Below are 8,312 nucleotides of genomic sequence, written 5' to 3'. Positions count from 1 at the left end.
CCATTTTTGGAATATATGTTTATATATAATATATATTTATGTGTGTGTTTACATGATTGTATGTGCACCATGTGCGTGCAGTACCACTAGTGGCCACAAGAGGGTGGCAGATCCCCTAAAACTGGAGATACAGGCACTTGTATGCCACAATGTGGGTGCTGGAAACCCAACACTGGTCCTCTACAAGAGCAGTCAGTGCTCCTAACCTCTGTGCCATCTCTCCAGCCCCAGACTATTTTGTTAGCAAGTTAATGTAAGTCGTGTTTCATGCTTGGCTGCACCTAAGAGTCATCTGGGAGGATTTTTGATTTTTGTTTTGTTGGGTTTATTTTCCTGGCTGTCCTGGAACTCACTCTGTAGATCAGGCTGGTCTCGAACACACAGAGATCTGTGTCACCACCTCCCTCTCAGCCACCTGGGAGGTTTTTTTTAAAAAAAGATTTACTTATTATGTATACAATGTTCTTTCCATGTCTGCCTGCACGTCAGAAGAGGGCACCAGATCTCATTACAGATGGTTGTGAGCCACCACATGGTTGCTGGAAATTGAACTCAGGACCTCTGGAAGAGCAGTCAGTGCTCTTAACCTCTGAGCCATCTCTCTAGCCCCCACCTGGGAGTTTTTGAAACACCCTAGTGTTAGATCACCTAGAAGTGGTTGGATCCAGATCTGAGTGTGAAGTGGGCCCAGACCCCTGGGCTTTATTAAGACTTTATTCGTTTTTAATTTTTATTTTTCTTTTCTCTGTGAGAGTGTTTCGCCTGCATGTATGTATTGCATCACACGTGTGCCTGTGTACACACATACTCTGTACTCTGGTACTCACAGAGACCATCAGAGGGCATCAGAACCACATCATCTACACGTGGCTGAGCCTCCATGTGGGTACTGGGAACCAAACCCAGGTCCTCTGTAAATGCAGCAATGCTCTTAAAGACTGAGCCACCTCTCCAGCCTCTATTTTTATTACTTTCTAAGGGACTGGGGGTGGGTGTGTACCCTTGAGCGCAGTGCCCTCAGTGTCCAGAAGGGGGCATTGGATTCCCCAGGAGAGGGAGTTATAGGCAGTTACAGTTACAGTTACAGTTACCAGCCTGAAGAGGGTGCTGGGAGCCGAACTCGGGTCTTCTGCAAGAACAGTAGAGGCTCTTGGCTTCTGAGCCATCTCCCCAGCTGTAGCCCCAGGCCTTGCGCTTTTAAAGACTTCCCTGATGATTCTAATATTCAGCTAAGAACCAGGAGCCACTGACCCAGATTTGACTGGAATCCAGGTCGGTGGTAGGCATCAGACCCTGTGCGACTGTCAGAGAGGCTATGACAGGCATAGAAGACATCTGCCAGGGAGTGAGAGTCAGGCCGCGAGAACCACTCACAGAGACGCAGCGGGACTGAACCCAAGGTCAGGACTAGCGCCTACCTGAGCCCGCACTTCCTAAGGGTCCATTCTGTCCCTGGCACTCAGGGCCCCTGTGATTCAAGGCACATGCCATCAAGCCTGGCAGATTGAGTGGATCCCTGGAATCTGCAGTGCGGGAGGAGGGAGCTGACTCCCGCTGGTCCTCGGTCTTCACATGAACACTGTGGCACATGCATGTCCACACATAGACCACACATGCACATAAAATAGATAGATCAATGGAAAAAGCATTCATGAATCTAATTTTTCAGCATGAGTATGTGGCACACGCCTTTAATCTCAGCACTCAGGAGGCAGAGACAGGAAGATGTCTGCGAGTTCTAGGTCCCCTGATCTACCTAGAGAGTTCTGGGCCAGCCAAGGTTGCACTGGAAGAACCTGTCTTTAAAGAACAAGCAAAACACAAAACCAAAGCACAAGCAAATTGCATTTTTTCCACCTGCCTGTCGAGTGCTACCTATGGCCTATTGTCAGTCCAGGCCCTGCTCTGAATTCCTGTCCTAGCCCTCAGGCCTGATGGTGAAAATGCCCGCCCACCCCAGTTGCTTTGGTCCATCCTACATGAAGCAGCATTGAGCCAGAATTCCTGTACACACAGGCTCTCAAATCCCACGGTGGTACCAGGATTGCCTGAAACATGGAAAGCCCTGGATTCTACCCACAACACAGTGAAGGAGAGGAGGGAGGAGGAAAAAGAGAAGGAGGGAGAGGAGAAAAATCAAAGGCAGAATCTCTTGTCTGGGCGCAGACTCTGGGCTCTGGCTAGGGATGAGTGGGGACCAGCTGGAGGCCTTCTTCTGCTTCCTCCTCATTTTTCTCCTCTTCCTCCTCAGTGACGGGTCCATGAACTTCCTGCACCTTCGGGGCCCCTTGCAGCTGTAGGTCAACAGAAATGGAGTGATGTCTGTCCAATGCTTTGAACCCCAAAGAGGAGCTCTCCTGGACATGTCGCATGGAGGCAGGGAGACATCTGCCTCCTTAGTAGGTGATTGTTCACCAGGATCAATGTTTCTTTTCCTAAGAAATTTATTTATTTATTTTGGTTTCTTTAAGACAAGGTTTCTCTGTGTACTCCTAACTTCCCTGGAACTCGCTCTGTAGACCAGGCTGGCCTAAAATTCAGAGAGCCGCCTGCCTCTCCCTCCCAAGCGCTGGGATTAAAAGATTGAGTCACCACTGCCTGGCAATATTTATTTCTTTTCTTATCTTAATGTGCTTTGTTTGTTTATTTGTTTGTTTGACACAGGGTCTCACATAGCCCAGGCTGGCCTCCCTCCACCTCCTCAGAGCTGAGATTGCAGCTGTGCACTTCACACCCCGTTTGTGCAGTGCTGGGGGTGGAACCCAGGGGTGTGCATGGCAGGCGAACTCCCTATCAGCAGAGCCACATCCCCTAAGACACAACTGAAGCACACGCCAGAAGGCCACACACCAGAATGCCATACAGCTGAAGGACGCAGTCTGACCGGGTTTGACAAAGGCTTATCCCCCGTGTGTCTCTCACCTCTTTCGAAATGCAGGCCGCTTCTCTCATCCTGGAAAGTTCTCTCTCACCTTCTCCCACAGGGGCTTCACCACCACCTCAGAGCAAACACCCGTCCACCTTCTGTCACCACAGGTTTAACTCAACATAAAGCCTAATAATCATTTTTAAGCAATTCTGATATTCCAGGAAGCCTGCCTGCGCTGAGGAATGCTTCTAGATTTGGGATCTCCGTATTTCAGTTCTGGCCAAGCACACCTTCTGTGCCTGCCTCCTCTTCCAATTGATCAGAGAACTACAAAAGGACGTCTGTGGGCGTGGGGAGGCGGCTCAGCAGGTAAAATGCTTGCTGGGTAAGCCTGCAACACCTGAGCTCGGATCCCAGAACCCATGGAAGCGGCGAGCATAGCCGCACAGGTCTGTAACTCCAGCTTGGGGTGTGGGGGAGCGACAGATAGTCTCAGGGGAGCCTCAGCCTGCTTATCTAGTTGAATGAGTTTCCTGCTCGGTGAGAGACCCTGGAGCCCGGTGTGGTGCTGCACGCCTTTAATCCTAGAGGCAAAGGCAGGCGATCTCTGTGAATTTGAAGCCAGAGATACATATTGAGACAACAACAGCAATAATAATAATAATAATAACATGGACAGCTATATAAACATTGACCTCTGTGCTGGCTAGTTTATGCCAGCTGGACACAAACTAGAGTTATCTGAAAAGAGGAAACCTCAACTGAGAAAATGCCTCCATAGGATCCAGCTGTAGCGGCTGGAGAGACAATGGCTCAGTGGTTAAGAGCACCGGGGTTCCATTCCCATCACCCACATGGCAGTTCACGACTGTCTGTAACTCCAATTCCCGGGGATCTGTCACCTCACATAGACATATATGCAAGCGAAACACCAATGCACATGTAATAAAAATAAATTTTTAAAAAATACAGCTGTAAGGTGTTTTCTCAATTAGTGATCAATGGGGGAGAGCCCAGCCCATTGTGGGTGGTGCACATGCGTACACTCGCACCAACACAAACATACAACACATACATACGTGCACAGAGCCTCTTGGACCCTGAATCCTCACCACTGATCCTGGGGCCACACAAAAGGCTTAGGCCTCTCTAGGCAAGATGAGTCCAGACTGCAGACCCTGTAGCTTACTTAATGTGAATTCCCAGATTGGGGTGGGAGAATAGGAAGGGGTCTGTGATGTCAATCACAGTGAGAGTTTGTCTTCCAGGGGCTTACAGAGCAGCGCTTTCTGAAGTGTGTCCTTTGGAACCTACACTATAGAGATATTTGTGTTTTAACAAACAAAACCTGCCTGAAGATCAGAGTGCAGAGCTAAGCCACTAGAGGCCAGGTGGTGTGGCTCACACCTTTCATCCCAGTACTTGGGAGTGCCACGCCTAGGGAGGTGGAGACAGGAAGGGATATGGCTGAGCAGAGAGAGTAATGTAAGGCAGGAGGAGACAGGAGCTCAGATGCCATCTGAGGATGTGGTCTAAGGATGCATTCTGAGGATGCGGTCTGAGGTGCAGTCAGAGACAGTGGTCTGAGGTGCAGTCTGAGGATGCGGTCTGAGGTGCAAGTTGAGGATTTGGTCTGAGGATGCAGTGTAAGGTGCGGTCTGAGGATGTGGTCTGAGGTGCGGTCTGAGGTGCGGTCTGAGGTGCGGTCTGAGGTGCGGTCTGAGGATGCAGTCTGAGGTGCGGTTCTGAGGTGCAGTCTGAGGTGCGGTCTGAGGTGCAGTCTGAGGATGCAGTCTGAGGTGCGGTCTGAGGTGCGGTCTGAGGATGCAGTCTGAGGATGCAGTCTGAGGTGCGGTCTGAGGATGCAGTCTGAAGCAGTTAATCAGAGGACACAATCTGAGGAGGCCGTCTGAGAAGTCAGCAGAGGTTAAAAGTCTCTCTAGTGTCCGGCTCCACTGTTTCTCTGACCTCTCAGGCAGGCTTTATTTATTAAAACACAAACAACAACCACACTACACCTCATCAGATGCGTGACTCTGAGAGAGGTCTGTGGTCCAGCATCTTCCAGAACCATCGACCCTCCCCACCTTTTACCTCAGAGGACAAGAACTCTGTCACACTGGGCTCAACCCAGAATTTCCCAGGTTCTTTCAGATGGTCCTGCAATTTTTCTTAAACTCGATAGAACATTTTGGGGGAGGGGGGTGAACTTGCAATGGAGCAATGTTTGTAGCCTCTAAATCTTCTTGTTTCTTCACATTTTTAGCTAAGCTTTGTTTTTATCTTTAATTATGCATATACATACACAGATGGGGTTCGTACATGTGAGTGGTGTCTTTCCCCGCAGGGGCCAGGAGAAGGGGGGAGGTTCTCAGGAGCTGGGTTACAGGCTGCTGTGAGCTGCTGGGTGCTGGAGCTGAACTCCAGTCCTCTGCAAGATCAGTGTAGCTTCTCCCTCCTGGGCCATCTCTCCAGCGCCTCGTATCTTGTCACACTGAGATTCCGGACATTTTCTAAGCATTTTTCTAATCTTCGGTGGGTTCCATGAAGCCAGGACTTGCTCTGAGCCCTGACTCTGGGGACTAGCTTACAATACTCCCACCCCAGTTTGAGTCTCTGAACCTCAGTTTCTTCTTCCTCTGGCTTCCTACCTCGGAGACCTAAACTGAATGAGGAGCATGAGAATGCCTGCCCCGCAAATGCGCTTGATGACTCTGAGCTATTGTTAGTGATTATTTGTTTAAGAACTGGAAAACCTTCTCTAACACAACCCCCTTGGCTTTGTCTCACTGTCGGCTTCAAAAACCCCTGAACCTCATAGGATGGTGTTGATTTTGTCTGAAGGAAACTCAGGCTTGAGAGTTAATAACAATTGAGAATTCTCGCAAAGTAACAAAATCTAGCCTAACAAGCCTGGAAGGTCCCTATCTGAGCAAGGGATACACTATCAGTGACCAGGCCGACTTAATTACTGCAACCCCACCCCCAGGCACAGAGAAAGCCATTCAGAAAAGAGACACAAACAAGGAAAGGAGAGAGAGAAAGGAAGGACACACAGGCTTCCACTCTAACCCAATAAACGCCCCTTCCTGACCCCCAGAGAACCCATGGTGACCTGCTGCTCTCTTCCCTACTTCTGCTCCTCCACTCTACCAGTGAACGCCCCTAGCTAGGTAGCCATGTCCCACCTCCCTCCCTGGTAAAATACTTAGGGTTCTGGAAAGCTGCCTGATTCAAAAATAGTGAGTTGTAATGGTGAGCTTGACACCATTAGGTCGGCCTGTGGGCATGCATGTGGGGGGGGGGCTGCCCTAATTAAGCTAATTGATGAAGGAGACCCAGCTCACTGTGGATGTCACCATTTCCTAGGCAAGGGATTCCAAACTGCCTAAAAGTGGAGAAATCAGGCTGAGTGCAGGCAAGCGAGCAAGCATGTGTGTGTTTATTTCTCTTCACTTTTACCTGGGAATGTGACGCAAGGAGCTGTTTGAAATTCCTGCCTCCTCGACTTCCCCACAGTGGTAACTGCAGCCTGGAATCACAGGATACAACCCCCTTTCTCTCCTAAGTTGTGCACTGCTGGTGTATTTCATCACCAGAAATGAAACTGGGACAGGAACAGAGATGATCCCTTATCCCTTCAAGAAACTTTATTCCCCCCTTATGTGCACCAGGACTTGAACCCAGGACTTTATACACTCTCAGACACCTTCTCACTATGGGTCAGAGCCAGTTGAGATACACCAAGATTTCAGATCTCCAGCCAGGTTCCCAGTCATCCTGACCACAGACTTTGTGGTCGCTCTGCCTAGGGGCCCGGGAGTGTGCTAATCTTGGCATCCTGGTCTTTCTTCCCCAAGGATAGCACCACCTGTACCCCAGGGTTTTCATGTCTTTGGCTCACCCCAATGGTACCCACTGCCCCTTAGAGGCTCAGACCGCTTCAGCCTCAGTCTTTACTGCCATCTAGTGGCTCCAAGGCTCCCTGCAGGGAGGAGGGTTCCTAGGAGCGAGGTTAGCATTCAAGGCACCTGAGTGGGTGTGCAAGCCTAACTTAGAAACCAGCTCAGCCTTCACAGCCCAGTCTCAGGGCCTCTGGGCAGGAAGCCAGGGGCTCTGTTTCCCCATAGAGCCTGCTCTAACCCTCTGTGGGTTTATACCCACAGTGTCGAGTCTGCTGTGTCCTTAGTATTGAACACTCTCCAGGAAGGACATAATCCTGTTCCCACAGAGGAGAAATGGGTTTGGGAACCAGTGAGCTAATCAGACTGTTCGTACAGCCATCCATTCAGAAGGTATTATGCTGGGACCCAAGGAAATGACTCAGTCCGTAAAGTACTAACTGAACAAACATGAGGACCTGGATTTGAACCCAGCACCCGTGCACAAAGCCAGCCATGTCGGCAGCTTTGTGAATGCAAATGCCTGGCTTGTGGTTGCCACCGAGCTTGTCTCCTGGTGCTCGCTGTCTTACCAGAAGATATAGCAGAACAACTTAAAGCAACAGAATGTATTGTCTCCTAGTTCTGGGGACCAGAAGTCCAGATTCGTGGTGCCAACAGGGTGGCACCATCTGGACGCGGTGGTGGGGGTGTGCTGAGTTTCTAGCACTGGTGGCAATCCTAGGTCTTCTTGTAGGTGCCTTGGTCTCATACTGTCATCACATACGAATCCACATGTGTCTGTTTCTTCTTGGTGGATGCCCGTGACGTCTGGTTGGAGCCCACCCACTTGGACACATGGCCTCCTGTCCTGGCGAGTTCTATGTCATCTGGACACAGCTACAGTCATCTGAAAGGAAGGAGCTCAGTTGAGAAAAATGCCTCCTTAAGATCAGGCTATAGACAAGCCTGTAGGCATTTTCTTAATTAGTGATTGGCGGGGGAGGGCCCAGCTCATTGTGGGTGGTGCCGTCCCTGGGCTGGTGGTCCTGGGTTCTATAACAGAGCAGGCTGAACAAGCCAGTAAGCAGCACCCTCCATGGCCTCTGCATCAGTTCCTGCTTCCAGATTCCTGTTCTGCTTGAGCTCCTCTCCTGACTTCCTTTGAGGATGAACAGGGATGTGGAAGTGCAAGCCAAAGAAACCCTCTCCTCCCCAACTTGCTTTTGGTCATGGTGTTTCATCGCAGCAACAGAAGCCCTCACTAAGCTACCTCTCCTTAGCTTGACTCATTCCATCTGTGTAGAGCTTCTCCAAATAAAGTCTCACTCTCGGGAACCAGGGGTCAGAACTGGACGTACTTTGTTCTTTATAATTTTTACATTTATTTAGTGGTGCATGTGTGTGTGTATGTGTGTGTGTGTGTGTGTGTAGAGGGCAACTTTCAGGAGTTGGTCCTACCACCAAGTAGAGCCATCTCACCAGCAGATGTACCTTTTGAATAAGAAACACAATTCTAAGCTGGACGGTGGTAGCGCACACCTTTAATCCCAGCACTCAGG

This window comes from Myodes glareolus, chromosome 9 (assembly GCF_982192425.1).
Source record: "Myodes glareolus chromosome 9, mMyoGla1.1, whole genome shotgun sequence".
NCBI lineage: Eukaryota > Metazoa > Chordata > Mammalia > Rodentia > Cricetidae > Myodes > Myodes glareolus.
This window is presented reverse-complemented; position numbering follows the sequence as displayed.